A 24,142-nucleotide genomic window follows, 5' to 3' on the forward strand; every position below is an offset into this window, starting at 1 on the left:
CCAGCGAACGGAGCGCTCCCCTCTGGCGAGGGCTCGCCCCCACTCCACGCTGAGAGTCTGCGCTGCGCCCGTGGCTGAAGCCCCGGGAACGTCTCCGGGAAAGGCGGCACCGATCCTTGCTGTTAGACCACAGGGGAGGCGACATGGAAAAAGTCGCCTCTCCGCAGAGGAGGCGACCAAAACGGTTTCCCCCTTACCCTCCCCACATCACCCCCCACACAAGACACACAGAGAAACATTAAAAACATACTAAAACAACAAAAAAAGTAGGGGGAAAAAACGAGCATGCCACTGACAGGGCTGTCGGATTGCAGTGCCCCCACTGAATAAAGACTGTCCATTAGTTTGTTTTACAAGTAGATGGTCAAAATATGAAGTGCATGGTGTGTGGCCTCTTAGCATGTCATCCATTTACTGCCAGACCATGCAAAATCTTTACATAACGTTACAGCACTTTCATTGCTTATTATGCAAAACCAAACTTTACAAAGGCACAGATTCAAGTTGCAACTTGCAACAAGCTTGGAAAACTTACATCTTTTAGCAACTTCACAATCACATTTATTGGAGCACGGTCTGGGTTGGACAATAAACGGTTGCTCATGGTTAAGCAGAGTGGGTTGCAGGCTGGTCACTTTCCTACCTTTAAGAAAAACAACTTCTTATCTTGGAGGAATGGTGCCATATTGTCACAGGGAGAGGAGATGAAATGTATAGCTGTGTTGACCTATGCATCATCCTCTTCTCTAGAACTCTTTGATTTCATTTTGATTGTTACTGCTGATGATCTGCATGCCAGTTTGGAACAAAGCAGAGATAGATATGTTGAGTGAAAAGGTAATCTTTTCAGACACTGGTGTTGCTATCACTGTCCATCTGGCTTGATGCATGTTTTCTTAAATCTAATGAGCCAGACAACCCTAGGTTCAGCCTGCTAATCAACCTGACTGTCCACAGTTCCTTTTCAGCTTGCAGAGGCCACCAAACCTTCATGCCTGTGGGTCATCTGATGAGGCAGACCAGGCAAGAACTGGTAACTAAGCCTCGTGTGGCGTGATCTAAGGCCTGCCTTCACAGAGCCTTCACAGCCTTTTGCTATTAAAGAACTTTGAACTATTTTTAAATGAGATGTTTAAAATCTATTCAAGCAGATCAAACAATTTAAAAAACATTAAAAAAAAATTAAATACCTTAGTACTAGAAATCAATTAAAGGTATGAAAGTAAGTAAATTACCTACATGCACTTACCTTATAACTCAATTTCAGCAAAACCATTCAAATGAAAAGGCCGTGCTTCTCACACCAGCCATCCCTGGGGTAGAACTGAGGGACCTGATGTGAAGTGCATCTGGCCCTCTGCTCCAGAACTGAGAGACCTGATGTGAAGTGCATCTGGCCCTCTGCTCCAGAACTGAGGGACCTGATGTGAAGTGCATCTGGCCCTCTGCTCCAGAACTGAGGGACCTGATGTGAAGTGCATCTGGCCCTCTGCTCCAGAACTGAGAGACCTGATGTGAAGTGCATCTGGCCCTCTGCTCCAGAACTGAGAGACCTGATGTGAAGTGCATCTGGCCCTCTGCTCCAGAACTGAGGGACCTGATGTGAAGTGCATCTGGCCCTCTGCTCCATATATATTTGCATTCCACTGTAGGGTTCTTTAGTGAGGACACAGTGGATCAGATTTCCAGCTTGTCTCTGAATTCTATTTCAGCTGGGTAAATTGGAGATGAGCTGAAAAGAAAATGGAAGATAATTGGCGGTTCCGTATGAATCTTCTCCACCACCATTACTGATCTTCCATGGGATTTTTTGCTGACCCAGAATGCAAAACTTAGTTTCTCATTTAATTCCCTTGAAAACGTGTGTACTAAGAGATTTAACCTGTATCACCTAATGAAAGGCTTGGGTAGAGTAGATGCGCAGAGGATGTTTCCGCTAGTGGGAGAGTCTATGACTAGGAGTCATACCCTCAGAGTTAAAGGACGTTACTTTAGGAAGGAGATGGGGAGGAATTTCTTTAATCAGAGGATGGTGAATTTGTGGAATTCTTTGCCACAGAAGGCTGTGGAGGACGTCAATGGATATTTTTAAGGCATAGATAGATCGATTCTTGATTAGTACAGGTGTCTGGAGTCGTGGGGATAAGGCAGGAGTATGGGGTTAGGAGAGAAAGATAGATCAGCCATGATTGAATGGCAGAGTAGACTTAATGGGCCGAATAGCCCAATTCTGCTCCTATCTCTTATGACCTTATGAACCTCTGCCAACTTATGTTGGATATTGGAGTGAGGCCATTAGTGGGTTAGCGTGGATTTTCTGACTGAGAGTTATGGTTACAGCATGGAAACAGGCCCTACAGCCCAAATCCATCCATGCTCCTCCATCTGAGCTCGACCCATTTTCCCGTGTTTAGCCCATAACCCTCTAAACCTTCCCTTACCATGTACCTGCCTGAATTTCTTTTAAATGCTGCTATGGTATGCCTCAACTATGCAGCTCATTCCATATACCCATCACCCGCATGTTCATATCCCCCTCTCACCTTAAACCTATGTTTTTTATTTTCCCTACCCTAGATAAAGACTGTGGATTCACCCTATCTATTCCCATCAAGAGGTAAATGGTTACCATAGATGCATTCCTTTAAAGTTATGTTTTGTGTTGTCCAGCACTTATTTCTTGCAGTTTTTGCTAAATAAAAGTAGGAGCACAGATTTGATCTCGAGCTTTAAATCATGTTGACTGCAGTTGAGGTTGCTGGCATATTTCAGTTATTTTGGCAGCATACCATGAGGTGTATGATGCATATGCCTTACCTGTAAGCACCAGCCTGAATTATCAAGAAATCTATCATCTATCTAAAACTACCAAGAAGTCTCAGCTGTACAGTGGAAAGAAACACTATCAGATAACAGGAATGGTTCTGATTCCTCAAATAAGCTGTACATTGAGAGAGAGAGCTTAATGTCGAGAAAGCTTTAACTTTCCTTTTATGGCTCAGAACAATCATGCTTCCTGTGATCCCATCTGGCAAGTTTTTTCTTTTAATCTCATTTTCAGGACAGTTCTCTGTTCCTTTAGAACAGTGGTTCTTAACCTTTTTGGCACCAGTACGCACATATTCGAACAAAATACTGTATGTGATATGTACCTTTGTTAGGTTCCTAAACATGGGCTCAACAAATTGATATGTTATTTGTGACCCCCAGCAAAGCCCCAAACGACCTCCATAGGGGGTCACGACCCCCAGGTTAAGAACCACTGCTTTAGAATGTAAAAAGGTACATCTCTCGCTACTGTTAAAATGTAAAAATACTGTTAAAATAGTATTCTCTCACTACTGTTAAAATGGATTACTTGCCGTTAACACATATTTAGAGTTCAATCCAAATCTTTATAGAATCATAGATTTTGGATAAAGACCCTTCAGCCCATCTCCTCCATGCCAACCAAGATATCCCATCTAAGCTAGTCCCAATTAACCACATTTAGACAAAATCCCACCAAATCTTTCCTATCCAAGTATTTGTCCAAATGCTATTTAAATGTTGTAATTGTACCTGCTTCGAGTACTTCTGCTGGCAGCCTGTTCCATATGCCCACCACCTTCTCTGTAAAAAAGTTGTCCTTCGGGTACCTATTAAATGTTTCCCCTCTCACCTTAAACTTATACCTTTGAGTTATTTATTACATTATCCTGAGACAAATGACTCTTAGCATTCCCCAGCTATTCCCCTCATGATATTTCACCTTTATAAGATCACCCCTCTGCCTCTTGCACTCCCAGGAATAAAGTCCTCACCTGCCCAACTTCTCCCTACAGCTCTCTCCCTTAAGTGCTGGCACCATCCTTGTAAAACTTTTCTTTATTTCTTTGCAGCTCAATTACATATTTTCTTCGACAGGATGACCAAAACTGAATACAAATCTCAAGTGTGGCCGAATCAACATCTTTTCCAATTTTAACACGACATCGCGACCTCTTTACGCAATTTGCTGAATGATGAAGTCAAAATGCCAAAAGCCTTCTTCATCACTCTATTTACCTGCAATGCCACTATCAAGGAACAACATACGTACTTGTAATCCAAGATCAGTGGTTCTTAACCTTTTTGGCATCAGTATGCGCATACAGGAACAAAATACTGGATGTGGTATGTACCTTTGTTGGGTTCCTAAACATGGGCTCAACAAATTGATATGTTATTTGTGTCCCCTTCATGACCCCTGTCTAAGACCTAAATGACCCACAGGTTAAGAACCACTGTCCTAGATCCTCTACTCTTCAACACTGTCCAGGCCCCTGCTGATCACTGGGAAGGTCCTGCCCTGATTTGACTTTTCAAAATGTAACACCTCACACTTATCTAAATTAAACTCCATTTGCCATTCCTCGGACCATTTCCCCAGCTGGTCACGATCCTGCCGTAATTCGTGATAACTTTACTGTCAATAATACCACCTATTTAAATCTGAAAATTGACTAATCATGCTTAGTTCATGCAAAGCGTTAATATAGATGACAAATAGCAATGGGCCTAATATCAAGCCCTGAGCCATAATACTAGTCACAGGCATCCAACACCATCCTTTGCTTCCTTCCATGAAGCCATATCTTTATCCTGTTACCTATTAAAAGTTTCCCTGGATCCCACACGATAAAACGTTCCAGAGCAACCTACTACAAGGAACCGTATCAAAGGACTTGCTGAAGTTCATATAGACGACATAGACTCAGTCTGATGAAGGGTCTTGACCCAAAACGTCACCCATTCCTTCTCTCCAGAGACGCTGCCTGTCCTGCTGAGTTACTCCAGCATTTTGTGTCCATCTTCCAAAAAGACTAAGTTGCTGGCCCTCCCCTTGTCAACCTTTTTGGTACTTCTTCCATCAACTTTGTGATTCCTGAAATGTCTGCTCTAACTTCCAACAGTGCCCTTGGATATATGTGTAAGAATCAACTGCAGATGCTGGTTTGAACCAAAGATAGACGCAAAAAGCTGAAGTAGCTCAGTGGGATAGGCAGCATCTCTGGAGAGAAGGAATGGGTGATGTTACGAGATACATTTATTTGTCACATTTACCAATTGGTACGGTGAAATGTGTTGTCACCATACAGCCATACGAATAATAAAAAGCACAGAACACGATAGATTTTAACACAGACATCCCCACACAGCGGAATCAAAGTTTCCCACTGTGAGGGAAGGCTCTAAAATACAATCATCCTTGTTAAATCAAAGTAGAAATAATTATTGTGGACATTACCCGTCTCTATGGCTCCACATGTAGACAACCATTTTTATTTCTTATGGGCCCTACTCTCTCTCCATTTACCATTTTCTCTGTATATACAATTTATTTGGAGTCTCCTTAATCTTATATCCCAGAACTATCTCATGACCCCTTTTTGCCCTCCTGATTTTCTTTTCAAGTATACTTCTCAATTCCCTCAATTCCTCCAGGCTTATAGTTGATCCCAGCTGCCTATACCTGAGCCATCTCTCCTTTATCTTAACCGGATTTCTCTAGTCATCCAGGGTTTCTTGCTCCCACCTGCCTTACTCTTCACTTTAACAGGAACATGCATGCCCTGAACTCTTCTCATCACACTTTTAAAAGCATTCCACTTTTCAGATTCATTTTACAAATTCTGCCCCATCTGAGACCTTGGCACTATGGCAGCCCCAATCTCTATTGGTAAAGTAACCCCCCACCCCACTATAACATAACCATTAGTCTTGCAGTTGCCTGCAATTTCCCACCATATTTGCTCCTCTAATTCCAGTTGACTATTTGGGGGCCTACAGTACAATTCCAACAAGGCGATCATCCCCCTTTAATTTCTCATCCCAAACCTTCAATAATGTAATCTCAAACGACTGCAGCGATATTCTCCTTAATCAATAAAGCAACCCACCTGTAACACCTGTAACACCTGTAGCCTGGAATATTAAGCTGCTGGTCCTATTCTTCCCTTAGCTATGTTTCCATATTGTCTATAATGTACCAGTTGCATATACCTATCCACGCCCCGAGTTCATCCGCCTTACCTTTCAGGCCTCTAGCATTGAAATAAACGCAATTAATCCAATCATCTTTCCTCACTCCTGCCTATCCTGTTTATTGAACTAGCTGTAATTGACTTGTATATCAAACTCCCACCTCCCTCACCATTACATTGGATCCTGCTCCCTGCCAAACTAAATTAAACCCTCCCAAATTGAACTAGCAAACCTGCTCACCGGGGTATTTATCCCACTCCAGTTCAGGTGCAACTCTGTTACAGATCACCTCTTGTCCATAAGAGACCCCAATGGTCCAAAAATCTGAATCCCTTCACCGTGTGCCAATTCCTCAGCTACACATTCATCTGTCCTATCTTCCTGTTCCAAGGACGTGGCACTGGAGGTATTCTGGAGTTTACTACCTTGAGGACCTACTTTTTAACCGTAGAATAAATAGTACTGAAACGGTTCATTCCAATTTGCTGGGTCTATATTCTGTGTTTGTATTTATATTCCACATAAACTGCTACACTGACTCACCCCACCATTAACACATACTGTATCTCTAATCCTTTTCTCTTATATATCAAACAATATCATGAAATTCTCTTGTAAAATAGTCCAAATTTTACATCTCTGGAGAAAATCGTAAGTAACTTTATAATGGACCTATCCTCAACTGCCTGCATTAGCAGCACAAATGTGAAAATGGAACATATAGTACTTTCAACACCTAATATCATTTGAATTTCACTGGTGTGAAATGAATTAACTGGATCATTGAATTGTACCTTGAAGGGAAGATTGTGTACACTGTACACATTGAGGACCATATATATGCACAAAGCAAGCAAAGAAGATTGCTGGTGAAGCAGCCTTTCATATTATACTTACAGCCACATACAGTATGTTCACTTCAATAAAACTCAGGAGGAGTATATAAAATAATTGTACGGAATATGCAATATATTTTGAAATGGATGATTGTTAGTTCCAACTGCATTAAAATGTACTTTGAAGTTGGTGTCAAAGAAAGTTCCCAGAGAAGGGAGATTATTTGTTTGTAAGATAACACTTGAATATATGAATTTATTTGTACTTAATCAATAAATGGTTTTAGATTCAAATTTTCTTACAAGAACAAAAATATATACACTTTAATAATGATGTATTATTTTGCAAAACACATGAAAATTATAACAGCAAAGTAAAACACGTATTTAATTTCATAGTTCACAACTGGCTTGGTACTTGTATTGGTTTAATTTTGCCACATGGACTAAGATAGAATGAAAAACATGGTTTTGAGTGCTATCCAAGCAAATTATACCATACATATGTACATTACACAATGGAAAACAAACAGTGCGGAATATATGTTCAAAGAGCAACTGCAGATGCTGGAAAAATCGAAGGTAGACAAAAATGCTGAAGAAAGTCAGTGGGTGAGGCAGCATCTATGGAGAGAAGGAATAGGCGACGTTTTGGGTCGAGACACTTCTTCAGACTGTCGGGGGGGGTGGGGGAAGGAATAGGCAGAGACAATAGGCTTGTGGGAGAGCTGGGAATGAGGAGGGGAAGGAGGAAGAAAGCAAGGACTATCTGAAATTAGAGGTCAATGTTTATACCGTTGGGGTGTAAACTACCCAAGAGAAATATGAGGTGCTGTTCCTCCAATTTGTGCTGGGCCTCACTCTGGCAATGGAGGAAGCCCAGGACAGAAAGGTTGGGAATGGGAGGGGAAGTTGAAGTGCTGAGCCACCAGGAGATCAGGTTGGTTAGTGCAAACTGAGCAGAGGTGTTGGGCGAAGCGATCGCCAAGCCTGCACTTGGTCTCGCCGATGTAGAGAAGTAGACACCTGGAACAGCGGATACAATAGATGAGGTTGGAGGAGGTGCAGGTGAACCTCTGCCTCACCTGGAACGACTGCTTAGATCCTTGGATGGAGTCGAAGGGGGAGGTAAAGCAACAAGTGTAGCATTTCCTCCGGTTGCAAAGGAAAGCACCAGGGGAGGGGGGTGGTTTGGGTGGAAAGGGACAAATTGACCAGGGAGTTATGGAGGAATCTCTGCGGAAAGCAGAAAGGGGAGGAGATGGAAAGATGTGGCCAGTGGTGGGATCCTGTTGGAGGTGGCGAAAATGTCGGAGGATTATATGTTGTCACAGAATATATTGTCACAGCTACAAAGAAAGTGCAGATGAAAAAATTAGAGTGGCAATTAGAAGATCGGGGATTCATTAGTAACTTATGAAAGGTTCATTTACAGTAGGAGTCTAGAATCAGCAGGAAAGAAGCAGTTCTTGAATCTGGTGATCCATGCTTTCAAGTATTTTTATCTTCTGTCCGACAGGAGAGAGGAGAAGCGAAAATGACAGGGATGCAAGTGGTCCTTGATTATTTTGGCTGCTTTCCTGAGGCAGTGTGAAGTTTTGGTGGAGTCGATCAGTGTGGAGAGGGTTGGTTTGTGTGATAGACTGGGAGAGGTTAAGCTGCTAAACTCTCTCTTATCTTCCTGTACTCCAACTCCTCTTTGTTTAAGATCCAATTGTGACATCTGAAAACTTGTAAATGAAGTTAAAGCAGATTTGGCCAAACTTTTGTTAGTATGGTAAGGGACTGTGAACGCTGCCTTGCAGGGCGCTGATGTTGAGAATTATTCTGGGTAATGTTTTGTTGCTTATCCTTACTGAGTGGGGTCCATGGGTTAGGAAGCTGAGGATCCAGTTGCACAGCGGGTTGCTATCTCCTAAGTCCAGAAGTTTGGAGCTGAATTTCTTTGGAATTATAGTGTTGAAGGCAGAACTGTAGTCAATAAACTGGAGTCTGACATAGGTGTCCTTGTTATCCAGATATCACAGGGATAAGTGCAGAAGCAATATGAATGAATATTTTTGTAAATGGAGACATGTTAGAAACAGTGGAAAACCAATGACATAACGGGCTGAGTAGAAGACATTATAAGATCAGGGACAGATACACGAGATAATCAAATTTGCATATTAACTTTTGTTTCATCTGGAACAATATGACAGTGATTTTGCTGTACTGTGCAAGCTATATACTGTTATAATTGATAGGATTTTATCGTAATTTTATCATAACATATAATTCAAATTATACATTAAAAAAAAATCATATACAATGTGACTGAATTTTTTGGCCCTGAGCCCAGGATTACATGATATCATGGTGCAGAAAGAAGTCACACAGCCCACTTTGTTACCCAAAGGCCTACTCAATCTACTTCTTCCTTCCAGCATTAGATCAGTAGCCCTGTGCGTCACAGCTCTTTGAGTATGAATTGAAAAATTGTTTAAATATGATAAAGGTTGCTGCCTCTACAGGATCATCCTGTTTGTGAAAACGTTTTTCCTCATTTTTCCGCTCACCTTTCTATCTATTACTTCAAATCAATTGTTTCTGGTTTTTGACACTTTGCTGAATGATACAGGTCTTTTCTATGCACCAAGGCCAGTTTTACTTTTATACGCTTTAATCATCTCCTCTCAGCTCCAAAGGAAAAGAAGTTGAAGGCTGAGGAGATATAGATTTATTAGCACTGCTGAATAAAACAAAATTAATTTGGAACCAAGCTTGCCAATTTCAAATTTATGTTTTTGAAAATAAATTTCTTAATATTATAAATTTCTGCCAATTGCATGAGAACCCCATGAGATGCACAAATGTGAGATGAACAGGAGTTTACTCGAACCACAATCATTGTGGATCGGTAACAACATTATCTCCTCATTGACCATCAGCACAGGTACATCTCAAGGCTATATGCTAAGGCCCTTGCTCTACTCTCTTTACAGCATGACTGTGCTGCTAAGCACAGTTCCAATATCATCTATAAATTTGCCCATGGATCATGGATTTTGACGAGCCTGTGTACAGGGAAGATATGGAACACCCGGTTGAAGGGTGTTGGAACAAGAACATCATTTTCTAAGTCAACAAAAACAAGGAATTAATTGTTGACTTCAGAAAATAGAAGTTGAGAGACCATGTATCAGTGCTCATTAGTGGGTCAGCAATGGGCAGAGTTAGCAGCTTCAAAGTCCGGGTCCAGAAACATCACCTATCCTTTTCCTCCAGAGGGACTGCCTGACCCCGTGGAGTTAATCCAGCACTTCATGTCTATCTTTCTGTAAACCAGCATCTGCAGTTCTTTGCTTCTACATAAATACACTCCAGTCTGGGACAAGATCTGCAGCTATCTTCACTTGAATGGATTTTAAGAGCAAAGACAAGGATTCAATAGTGCTTTTTCAAAATTAATATGTTTATTGTAATTCTATGTGTTCAAAACATAATTTATTTATTTTTTATCAATGAACATTTTAATAGTTTGATTTTAAGCTCAAGTGTGATCAAGGCATTTTTTTCTGGATATTTTGTGGATAGAATTCCTCATGACCAGCAAATACTGGCAATTACGCATTGACTTAACATTAAGGATCTTACCAGGACTTCCCAGCAGGTTCATACCGAGTGAATGTGAAAGATAATGTCGGTCTAACTGTGGAAGATGGTGTTAAGTCATGGGTGACTTACAGCTGGCTAGAAATTCTGAGCTGTGCATGTACTCAACATTGATTTCATGGCAATAACCACGAGTTGGAACAGTAATTAAACCAGGTTTCAAATAGAGAAGTTTCTATTAATCGGAAATGAAATGTGCCTCTCACTTGTCTCCCTCTCCAAAGTCAGGTACTTTATTCTAATGACTAACATGATGCTTTAGTTTTATTAATCTACATTCATCTTAATTTTAATTCTACATATTATAGGAGAATATGCTTCATTTAGTTGATGCATTATATTTTTCACAAACGGACAAATATAGTTGCCTACCAGAAAATATTTCTACAACATGCACTGTAATATATGGCATGCATTACATAATATTACATCATATTATGTTTACTGTTTATAATAGTTCTTTTTTGAGCTTATTGACCAAATATACTGTCAAAACTTATCGCCTGTGAATGGATTGCTACTGCAAGACTCGTCTATCTTACTTAGTTTAAATTCGAACGCTAACACCATGCAGTCTCCATAACTTTTGAGTTCAAGCTTGTACTGCAAAAGGCTGTGCATCAGATCCCCTGGTGAGTACCTCAATTTAAATTCACCAAGCACACAGAATGTCAGATGGCAGTGGATATCTGAAATATAATGATTCATATTGGTCAATACAAACCATCTGGCAGTGCATGACATTTTATCAAATGCCATTCACTGCTCGTTAAACAGTGGTTAGATTGTACTTAGTACTTGGCCACCATTCCAACAGTACTTTATCAGCATTTCCACTGAAAGCTACGATCTTTTATGAATATAATCTGGTGGAAAAGGGTAATTTGACATATAATTACTCTTGCTAGTTTTAAACCTCTATTTCTATGTATATGTATTTTTTATCTAAAATGTTACCATATAATAGCTATAAAACAATGGAAATATATAAAGAAACATTCTGTTCCCCCTCCTTTATGCTTCTTGTATGATGCATATTCTCAGCATGTCAGAATGGAAGGATGTTTAGCTGGTTTTGACCATTTGATTTTTCCCTCCCTTGGAAGCAACAACCATCATTTTACATTTCAAGTAAACATTTTCGTGACAGAAGTAAAAACATAATGAATGTGGAGATTCCAGCTAGGTCATTAGTCCGTATGTGCTCTACGTGAAGGTGAAAATAATGAAGAAGAAAAAATAGTGGCACACTTTCGGCACGGACTTGTAGGGCCGAGATGGCCTGTTTCCGTGCTGTAATTGTCATATGAAAAATGGGCAAAGCTGGCCAGGTTGGACTTTCATACCCATCCTGATTTGTTTTGAGAAAATGTTAGCTTGCCCCTTTGCCTGAATCATTTGCTGAGCTTAGATGGAGACACTTGCCTCCTGTAGTTAGGTAAGAAGTTAAAGCAGTGATGAAAGGACAGTAATGTATTTCTTGGAGAGGAACATGAAGAAGGGTCTCGACCCAAAACCTCACCCATTCCTTCTCTCCAGAGATGCTGCCTGTCCCGCTGAGTTACTCCAGCACTTTGTGTCTATCTTTGGTTTAAACCAACATCTGCAGTTCCTTCCTACACAACGTGGCTAATGACCTGCTCTTATAGCCACATTGGTTTTGTGAGCACCCAGTCTCTGCAAGTTGATTAGAGGCTATTCAGCAGTTGTATTGGGGAATAAGGAAATGGAAGAGAAATTAAATGATTATTATTTCTGTCTTCACGGAAGAAGAAACAGAAAACCTCCCAGAGATAGCAGAGACGACAAATCTTAAGGACATGAGGAGCTCGTAGAATTTACTGATGGTTAAAAGATGATATTAGACAAATTAGCGGAACTGAAAGTTGATAAATCTTCAAATTCCTGGCGACTTGCATGCTAGCATTTTGAGAAAGCTGGTTCTGGGAATAGTAGATCCACTGTTTATGGGATTTAAAATAATTCCTAAGATTTGACAATAGGAAAAAATATTTAAGAAAGGAGGAAAGAGATAACACCAAACTGTGGACCAGTTAGCCTCACATTGGTAATAAGGAATATGTTGGAATCTATTAATAGGGAAGTGGTAGCAAGGCACTTGGAAACTATGGAAGTGCAAGTCACATAGAACTGGACAGAGACAACATGCATTTATGAAAGGGAAATTATACATCGCTAATTTATTGGAACTTTTTAAGGTTTAAGTAACAAAATAGAAAAGGTGAAATGGTTGATTTGGACTTTTGGAATTCTTTTGATTAGAGGTGACAGCAGAGATTATTAAACAAAATACCTTAGAGAGTTTGAAAGTTGGAGAACATTAGAGAAAAAGGAAGGAGTGAGGGGACTGTCCCACTTGGGCGGCGTGACACGTAAATGATGTTGCGTAAATGACGCGCAAATGACGCCCAAGTGGGACAGACCCTTGAGAACTTCAGTAATTTGAAAACAGTGCCAAAACTTGAAATGAAACCAGGAACTATTGTAAGTAAGCAAACACAAGGGTTGAGGGTGAATGGAACCTGGTGTAACAAAAATGACAGCTGAATTTTGAATGACCTCTAATTTTCAGAGAGTGGACAAGGGAAGCCAGCCAAGAATACCATGGAATAATCAAGTGCAAAGATAACAGAGGCATGGATGAAGGTTGCAGCAAATGATGTCCTGAGGCGATGGACTGATTCATGAGGGGAAAATAGTCAGCAATGAGATGAAAATTGTCAGCAATAACTATTTACGGAACAAATCTCATCTTAGAAGGAGTACAGTCAAGGGAGAAAGAAGTTTTTATGTATAACATAAACTTGAAGATGGTAAGTAATATCTGATTAATGTTCCTGCACAAGCACCAAAATATTTCCAAGCTGCAGATTTTTGGAGAGTGCATCATACTTTCTCCAAAATTGTATCAGGACTTAATGGGTTAAATTGTTAAAAAGAGATTGCATAAACGCTCCATGTGTCACCTTGAGCTTAAAAAGTTGAGGGTGCTAAAATATTTGTATTTAAAATAATTTGCTAGAGAAATTATTTCCTCTGGGAGAATCCATAAAAAAAAGGGCATCATTTTAAAATTAGAGTTGGCCATTAGTGGTGAAATCATGATGCATACTTTCACACATTGGAGAGTGGAAATCTGTAACTTGTCCTCTCGAAATGTTGTAAATGCTGAGATGTTGAAATGGTCAAGGCTGAGTGATAGATTTTTTTTTTTCAAAAGGGTGTCAAGGGATATTGAACAAGGGTAGGTAAATGAAGTTGAGATAGCAACCAATCCATTTCTACGCAGAGTGGTTGGTGCTATACAAAGAATAGTAGATGCCTGGAAGGTGCTGCCAGGGGTGGTGATAGATATGATAGTGGCATTTAAGAAACTTTTGGATAGCACACAGATATGCAGGGAATGGAGGGATACGGATCAAATACAGGCAGAAGAGATTAGTTTTACTTGGCATCATGTTAGGCACGGACATTGTGGCCTAAAGGGTTGGTCCTTTGGTGTACTGTTCTATGTTCTACATTATCCATGAGTACTATATCTCCCTCTAATCACTATAATGATCTAGCCATAAATGTCTTTCTTGGTAGAGAACTACAGAGCTTCGCTATTCTTTGAAGATAAAAAATTCTCCTGGCTTATCCCATATCCTTAGGCTGTGACATCTGGTTCTGGATATCCCCACCAATAGGGATATCTTTCATGCGTTTGGTTCAATTCGCCTCTGAAGGATTTTATACATTTCAATTAAGCCCCTCCCATTCTCTTTAATTTGAGCACATCTTATCCCAGTCATCCCAATCTCTCTAAACACATCTTTCCTGCGATGCCAGGAATCAGTCTTTGCTACACTCCATCCACAGCAAGAACATCCTTCATCTCATCGGGGGAACAAAACTGAACACAATTCTACAGGTCTGGTCTACTGCAATTGCAGTAAGACATCCCTGATCCTTCTCTCCAATCCTTTCAGTATGAAGATCCACTGCCATTAGAGGAAAAGAGTTTCAGAGATTCATGAACTTCTGGGAGAAAAAAAAAAGATTGACTTTGCCTCTGTCTTGAAATGGTAATCTCTTACTTATAAACAGTGATTTCAAGTTCCTGATTCTTCGACATGTGAAATAACCACTACCACCATCTGTCAACATCAAATCCCCTCTGGATCTTATGCATCTAACTCTTCTAAACTTCAGTGGCCTGACTAATCCTTCCTTACCTACTCTTACTCCAAGTATCACCAAGAACTGCTTCCAATGTATTAAAGTTTTTAATGAAGTAAGGAGAGAACTACTGTACACTGCACTCCTGACGTGGTTTCACTAATACTAACTCTATTAATGAAACAACCTCTGGAGTACTTTGCACAGGAATGATCACTTAACTTTGCTGGACAGAGGCTCCTCAGCTTATGAATGACCTGACTTGCAGAAAACAGACTTCCTGCATATTCTCCCATTTTTAAGTAATAACAATAATAAAATGTTTTGTGATATTCATTAATGACCGGATACAATGTATCTTCCATAACTTTAATTATGGGCAGCGTTAGGATGATTATTCAATAAAATTAAAGCTTTGCAGAGCGATACACTATGGGTTACTATAGAAAACGGACTTTTTTGACGGGCCTGTCCCACAGGCTATTTTTTAGGTGAGTACAGGCGACTAGGCTGTTGCCACATGGTCGCCGAGTTGTCACCTGTCCGGTCGTGAGTCGTTTCCTCAGTCGCACAAAGAGTCGTAGCATTTTTCCAGTCGCCGCTGGATTTTCAACGTTCAAAAAGTTTCAGAGACAGTCGGCGGCAGTGGGTTTGACGCCAATGAGCGTAGCTTGACTTCTCCTGACGTAGGTGCTGTCGTAGATGTTGCCAGGCTAATGTAGGCTGTTGCCAGGTGACGTGGGTTGTCGCCGGTGCTGACTTTGTTTTGTTGTTGTTAAAGTAATGATTCAAATTTTATGTTGAAGGGGGGGGTCCAGTCGCCAGATGTTCGGCCACCTGCTACGACTATGACAATCGCTGGAAGTCGCCTACAAAAATAGCCTAAGTGGGACAGGCTCTTTACAGAGAAATCACCTAATGGATAATTCTCAGGAACAAAAGCCTAACATAATCTGGTGACTGCCTGTATGTGGAAATTTCCTGTGCATAGATCTGTCAACGTGTTATCTACAGTACATCAGTGACTGCATTTATAGAATGATCCATTGGTTATGAACTAATTTGGAATGTCCTGAGGTTCTGGAAAGTGATATATACCTAATTTAAATGAAGCTTAATGTAGTCAAGCTAACCCTCTACAAACGCTGATTAATTAAAATAGTTGCAGCAAACGAATGTGCCATTTAATAACCTCCCTACTTTTGTATTCAACTCTCTCTCAATAAATGATAACATTCTGTTAGCTTATTTAATTACTTGCTCATGTAGTTCTTTTACTATTGATGGCACCAGAATTTTCCCTTCTTTCTCGTGGTGTAGAGGATGGAGTCTGCTGGAAGCTGGGAATGAACCAGCTAGTGGCAGTAATACATTCCAAACCTACATAGAAAAAGAGAGGGTAGACACAAAATGCTGGAGTAACTCAGCGGGACAGGCAACATCTCTGGAGAGAAGGAATGGATGACGTTCAGGGTCGAGGTCCTGGAGTGGGTAATAAATGGATTTGGATTGGGAATCGCGTTGTTACATAATATTTCTCTCCGTCTCGAAGCCTCACAGCCCAGAGTATAATAAAGATTCTAATAAAGACTATAATAACAATCTGCAGATTCTGGCTTACAAAATACCCCACAAAGTGCTAGATTAACTTGGCGGGTCAGGCAGGAGAACATAGATAGGTGACATATAATAAATAACACACCATGCAAAGTGATGTAATGCTGTCAGGTGCTGGGCAGGCCGCATTTGGAGTATTGTGAGCCATTTTGGGCCCCATATCTGAGGAAGGATGTGCTGGCTCTGGAGAGGGTCCAGAGGAGGTTTACCAGAATGATCCCAGGAATGAGTGGGTTGACATATGATGAGCATTTGACAGCACTGGGCCTCTACTTGCAGGAGTTTAGAAGGATGAGGGGAACCTCATCGAAACTTGCCGGATAGAAAGGCCTGGGTAGAGTGAATGTGGAGAGGATATTTCCACTCATGGGAGTCTAGAACCAGAGGTCATAGCCTCAGAATTAATGGATATTCCTTTGGGAAGGTGATGAGGAGGAATTTCTTTAGTCAGAGGGTGGTGAATCTGTGGAATTCATTGCCACAGAAGGCTGTGAAGGCCAAGTCAATGGATATTTTTAAGGCAGAGGAAGATAAATTCTTGATTAGACAATAGACAATAGGTGCAGGAGTAGGCCATTTGGTTCTTCAAGCCAGCACCGCCATTCAATGTGATCATGGCTGATCATCCCCAATCAGTACCCCATTCCTGCCTTCTCTCCATATCCCTTAACTCCACTATCCCTAAGAGCTCTATCTAACTCTCTCTTGAAAGCATCCAGAAAACCAACCTCCACCGCCCTCTGAGGCAGAGAATTCCACAGACTCACAACTCTCTGTGTGGAAAAGGTTGTACCTCATCTCCGTTTTAAATGGCTTACCCCTTATTCTTAAACTATGCCCCCTGGTTCTGGACTCCCCCAACATTGGGAGCATGTTTCCTGCCTCTAGCTTGTCCAAACCCTAGGACGAGTGTCAGGGGTTATGGGGAGAAGGCAAGAGAATGGGTTTAGGAGGGAGAAACAGGTTAGCCATGATTGAAAGGTGGAGTAGACTTGATGGGCCCAATGGCCTAATTCTGCTCCTATCACATATGAATGTATGAGCTGAGCTCCTATCTGCCATTGCAGAATGATAACACCCCTCAAATTTAATCACTAAATTATGATTGGTCCCTGCTGAGGGGGACCTCCATAAAATGTAGCCTTGCGTTCCAGTTCTCGTACGGGATAGTTATAAAGTCGGAGGTGCCTTATTTCATTGTGACTTTTAATTAAAAACTTGCCTGCCCCAGGTAGGTATAAAAGATTGGCCAATTTCTTCTCGCTGAAATTTATTGCTGAACCGCTATCATTAAAACATGTTATTGATCCCCGCAAAATTAATATATGTGGGATCATCCTGTGCATAAACTGGCTCATGCATTATCTTGGTTACCGTCAGTGACTGCATGTAAAATGAGATTCATTAGTTGTGGTACTTTAGGATGTCTTGAGGTACTGAAAGGTGATGTATGTCTCACTTAAATTAAGTTTAATGCAGCCACCATAACCCTCTCTACAACTGCTAATAAATTAAAATAGTTACATCCAACTATTTAACATAACAAACAACAAAACACTGGAAGAACTCTGGAGGACAAACAGCATTTGTGAAGGTAAAATCCATATGTTAACATTTCGGGTTGAGACCCTGGATTGGTACTGAGAGCAAAGAGGAAGCATTGCCAGTGTATGGCTGATTGAGAGGTGGTGTGAGGTCGAGTTAGTCAGTGAAAACTGGAGCAGATGGACGGGATGATAGGCACCCTCTATTCTGTTCCTATTCCCATCGTTCTGCTTTCCACAGGGACCACTCCCTTTGACATTCTCTTAATCCTCCCTTTTAATCACTCCCCATCCACCTTACCCCTTCCCCTTGCACTTCACCCTGTAACTGTTAAGAGGTGTAACACCTTAAAAAAACACATAGAGTAATTCAGTGGGTGATGCAGCATCTCCGGAGAACATGGCTGGGTGACGTTTCGGATTGGGACCCTTCTTCAAACTTTGTGTCCATTTCTGTAAACCAGCAACTACAGTTCCTTGTATCTCCAAGGGATAACACCTGTCGTTAACACCCATCTTCTTTGTCTGAAGAAGGCTTTGACCTGAAACGTCACCCATTCCTTCTCTCCAGAGATACTGCCTGCCCTGCTGAGTTACTCCAGCATGTTGTGTCCATCTTCAGTTTAAAGCAGCACCTGCAGTTCCTTCCTACATGTTAAAGTTTCCAGGTGATGCAGAGATTCACCAGCACATCTTCCAACCTTGTCTATTGCATTTGGTGCTCACAATATGATCTTTTCTACATTAGTGCAACCAAATGTAGACACAGAAACCATTTCATGGAGCAGCTGCTATCTGACCACAAAACCATTTTGAGTTTCGGGTTGAATGTCATTTTAACCCACTTTCCACTCTCACATCTACCTGTCTGCCCTCTGCCTTCTCCCTTGCTATGAAGAGGCCAAACAGAAATTGGAAGAACAATATCTCATATTGTGCTTGGGTACAATATGAAATGGCATGAACATCAAATTTTCTATTTGCAGACAACCCACATCCCCTGTGTCCTTCCAAACACTTACGTATCCATCCATCTTGTCCCTTTGATCACTTTCCCCATCCTTTCCTGCCACCTGGTTCCATCTCCCCATCATTCCCTCAGCATCTGGTTCCATCTAATAATCTACCAACCTCCATCCTGATTTACACACAGATATACATCTCACACTAATATGTACTGGCTATTTCCCCCTTCCCTTTCTGTCCCGACACAGGGCCTAAATCCAAATCATCAACTTGCATCATTTATTTCCGCAGATGCTACTTGACCCATTGAGATCTTCCAGCATTTTGTTCTCTGCTCAAACTTCCAGTATCTGCAGTCTCTTTTATCTCCTAATTATTATACCATGAATAAGTACACAGGTTAACCATGGATCATTTTTTCTGCAATTGACCTCAGACTTTTCATCATTTGTAATAAAATGATTGTATCTGTCAATTTAACTAGATCGAGGTAATTTGACTTGGGTGAAGCCTGGAATCTATACCCATGAGAGTGCTTCACTTGCTGTGATTGTAAAGGCCCTGATTTAATCCACGTTAAATGGACAGTTTCAAGTACACTATGGATAGGTCAGGTTTGGAGGGATATGGAACAAGCGCAGGCAAGTGGGACAAGTGTAGCTGGGGCATGTTGACTGGTGTTGGCAAGTTGGGCTGAAGAGCCTGTTTCCATACTGTATCACACCAACAGGATTTCTGACATATTAAGTTATTTCAATTGGGGTATTTCATGTAGTGTGAGTAAAACTCAACAAACTTGACAAACTGCTTATTCCCTCCCCCCCCCCCCCCCCCTCCCCCCCCATCAGTCTGAAGAAGGGTTTTGGACCGAAACGTTGCCTATTTCCTTCACTCCATTCTTAAATACCTTTTCTTTCCCTGAAATGTTCTGCAACCGTTTAGAGAGATACTTGTTCTGGTACTCAAGAAGCAATAAACCCTCCTCGTATCTCCTTTGCAAACCCATGAACACAGGAAAAAGTCAAGCTTCACCATATGAGAGGAGATTCCATGAGCAGCCGAGCTTATTGGGTCAAACCGTCACTTGTGGACATTGTATAAATTCAATAAGTGGAAGAGGAGGGAATAAATAAAATATACTTGTTTGTGTAGAAAGGAACTGCAGATGCTGGTTTAAACCAAAGATAGACGCAACGTGCTGGAGTAACTCAGTGGAGCAGTCAGCATCAATGGAGAGAAGGAATTGGTGACGTTTCAGGGGGAGATCATTCTTCAGTCTGAAGAAGGATCTCGATCCAAAATGTAACCCATTCCTTCTCTCCAAAGATACTTGTTGCTCTTCTGAAATCTAGCCACTTTTCAAAGCTCTCCTCTCCTCAAAATGTGTAATGGTTCAGGAGAAAGAAAAATATCTTATTTCAGAATATATCTTAATTCATCCCCGTCTTAGAAGGTAAACATTTCCTACTGTCCTATATCAGAAACCTGCTAAATTCCTACACTCTACAAGCATAGCTTCTAAAGCACCTGTGTGTAACATGAAACATAAACAGAAAATGCTGTAAGTACACAGGTCAGGTAGAACGTATGGAGAAAAGGCAGAGTAATGGACCAGTCTCACTTAGGCGATTTTTTTCGGCGACTGTCATAGTCGTAGCAAGTCACCTAAAAAACAGCGACTGGACCCCACTACGACAATGTCTACGACAATGTCTACAACTATCTACCTCCACCTAGTCGACGTCAAGCTACGGCAAGCTACCGATAACCGCCGACCCATTAGGACATCCACTTACGACCACACCTATGAAAACCTACATCCACCCGCAACAAGGTAAGACAATTCAGTCGCCGGTATCTGTCGCCGGTTGTCGTAGGTTGACATAGGTAGTCGCCAATGGAATTCACTGAAGTCAGCACCAGTGACAAACTACGTCATCCTGGCGACAACCTATGACAGCGCCTACATCAGGGGAAGTCAAGCTACGCTCATTGGCGTCAAGCCAACTGTTGCCGACTGTCGCCGAAAACTTTTGAACATTTCAAAATCCAGCGGCAACCAGAAAAACGATACGATTCTATGGGCGACCGAGGAGACTACTCACGACCATGCAGGTGACACCCTGGCGAGCATTTGGCAATAGTCTATTCACCTGTAGCCGCCTAAAAAATTGCTTAAAGGGCCTATCACACTTGGGCGTTATTTGCGCGTCATTTACGCAACATCATTTACGCGTCATGACACATGTGGGACACGCCCTTAAGTGGGACAGGGGCAATAGTGTTTCAAGCAGACAATTAATTTCATTACAGTAGGAGAAGTTAGAAATGGGTAAAAACTTTAAGTTACAGAGGAGGCAGTTGGAGGAAAGAAGGAGGAAGATCTATGAATAGATGGAGACCAGGATTGATTGAACAGGAGAAGTAGTGATAGTGATGGCTGAATGGGGGTGGTAATTTACTAAGTATCCATCTAATTTAAGTTATAGTGGATTTTCTTATGTGTATATTGTAAGAATTAAAGCAGATCCTACAAGAGCAATAAAATGTTAAAGGGGCTGTCCCACTTGGGCGACCTAATCCGCAAGTTCTGATGAGTTTGCCCTCGACTCATACTCGCAGCAGGGTCAACACGAGGTCCTAGAAGGTCTTTGTAACTCTCCTTCATGCTCGAGAGTAGTCCCTGTGTACTCGAGGCCTCTGCTACATCGCGGCATATTTTTCAACATGTTGAAAATTACCTGCGAGTAAAAAAAGGTCACCATGGAAAAAATCGATACTTTTTTTTACTTGTAGGTTTAGTCGTAGTAGGTCGGCAAGTTAGTCATAGGTAATCGAGGGTAGTCAAAGGTAGTCGTAGATAGTCTTCATCATAGTCGAAGGGATGTCGAAGGAGATCGAAGCAGGTCGTCTTCGCTCTCCACTTTTCGGTGTCCAATTTTCCCTGTTAGTCATAGCTCGTCGAAGCTAGTCTTCAACATAGTCGAAAGAGGTGGAAGGAGGTCTTCTACATAGTCGAAGGAGGTCTTCAACGTGACATTTTTACAAACTCCAACAGATGATTATGACTCCCCTAGGATTCTAATATCACTACAGTTGGGAAATTGCTAGTGAAGAATGAATGGCAGCAAGTTCAGGAGTTCTATGTTAGGTCAAGAATCCCAATTAGATTGCATCTATGCAGATAAATAGTGTTAGCTTCACACGGAGATGCCTGAATTTCCAAGCAAAATCTGACCAAAATCATGTTTGGCTTACCCTTCCAGAGTTAACATTCCTGGCAGTTGCTAATTTGTTTGTTGAATGATAAACAAAGGAAAATATATTTTAATTTTAAACCATGTTTTGATATGATTTACCCAGAAATGAAACATGATAGACTATTCAAACTATTTAGAAGAAACTAGAAAATAAAATATCCGCGATCCCATTAACAAACTGAGGGATTTTAGAGACAGGACAGAAAATTATCTATTTGGTTCTCTGCTTATTTTTCCCAATGCACTCCCAAATAACTCAGGGTGCAGCGGTAAAGTTGCTGCCTTACAGCGTTTGCAGCACTGGAGACCTGTGTTCGATCCTGATTGCGGGTGCTATCTGTGCCGAGTTTGTATGTTCTCCCCATGACCTGCGTGGGTTTTCTCCGAGATAAGCAGCTCGTTATGCCAGCTGTAGGTACTCGGGGCATCAGGTAAGTCGGGACATTTTTTTGGCCTGATGAAAAATGTCCATGAGTAAAAAAAAAAGCCCCGAGTACCTACGGCTGGCATAACGAGCCGCTACGATAAATCCACGGATTCCTGCAATATCCTACGGACTCGTTACAAACATTCTGCGAGTTTGAAAACTCGGGAGAATTCGTGAATAACTTGGGAAAGTGGGACAGGCCCTAAAAGGTCTGCATCAGAAAAGAGATCATGCTATTCATATAGCACTTGATATCTGTTGGTTGAAACATTTGAAACTCTATGTAATTAATGGTAAACAAAAAAGCTGGAGAAACTCAGCGGGTGCAGCAGCATCTATGGAGCGAAGGGAATAGGCAACGTTTCGGGCCGAAACCCTTCTTCAGACGGATGTAATTAATGTAGTTTGCTCACAGGAACCTCAAAACATTTGTTACCAATAATCAAAATGTAACATCATAATTTTGTTGCTGAGATTAAGGAAATTGCTCCAGTTTCACTTGACTATCTTTGGGCATTGGGGAAAATGTTTGCAAAATGTTTGTCTGAGGATGCTAAATGTAGTCCATAATATGACATAAAAAGAAAGAAAGAGTGATCTTGAATGATCAAGTGATTTTTTTTTGTTGTTCTTTTATTAACAGAAAGTTAATTTTTAAGACAGTAAAATATCAATCCCTTTCTACAATTTATGAGGGCAGACTTTGGTTCAAAAGCTGTGGATTTTTGTTTTTCGGCACTTGGTTGGATTCTAAGGTTACCCATATGTTTTGAATTTTTTTTCACAGTTCAAACAAGACAATACGTCAAAAACAGGTGCGATATATCATGTGTCACAAGTATGTAAAGCAAATACGTATTTACGTTCATCACAAGGATTTGGGCCAACAGTTGATGCAGCTACTACTGTTATGTACAACCTGCTCAGCAAAAATTGGAACCAATTCCCACTTAACTGCTCTCTTAATTTACACTCTTTAAAGGCTTTGTCAATTCCTTGCAAAATTGTTGCTGATTGATTCATTGGATTGTTGTTTGCCAATTAGTTCTGGTGCACATTTGCAGATTTCAGCAGTTCCTGGAAGTGTAGTGGTGATCTTTGCGATCTTTTGGAAAACGGATTGCAGGAGTGCCACACTACCTCAAGTCTCAATGGAATTCCACGCCTCGGTACAGCAGACTGAGATTGCATGGCTCAAGCATAGATTCAGTGACGCAGATGGAGTCTCTATGGCAGAAGTTCGTACTTTCGCTGTAGCACTGAGAGGTTGGGTGGCTCCTGCATTTACAGCAACGGCATCTCATTTACCAGGGCTTCCCAAAATTACACTGGATTAATTTATGCTACTGATTAGACCACATGATACATGTACGATAAACCTTTTTCTGATTAGCATTAGATTTGTCCTTCCCCATTCACCCTTCTCTTTACTTATGTGAGCTTTTACTCTTAATTGCAGGAACTGGTTACTGTGGTGTATGATGGTGCAGGATCATAGCAACTCTCTGCATGCTGTTACAAAAGAGGATCTATTCTACTCATGCATTTTATAATTTGACTTGATAACATGAAGAACAAGCTTTTCACTCTACCTCGGTAAATGTGACAATAATAATTAAATACGGGTGAGGTACTAGAAGACGGAAGGAA

Source organism: Leucoraja erinacea, chromosome 8 (assembly GCF_028641065.1).
Source record: "Leucoraja erinacea ecotype New England chromosome 8, Leri_hhj_1, whole genome shotgun sequence".
Lineage (NCBI taxonomy): Eukaryota > Metazoa > Chordata > Chondrichthyes > Rajiformes > Rajidae > Leucoraja > Leucoraja erinaceus.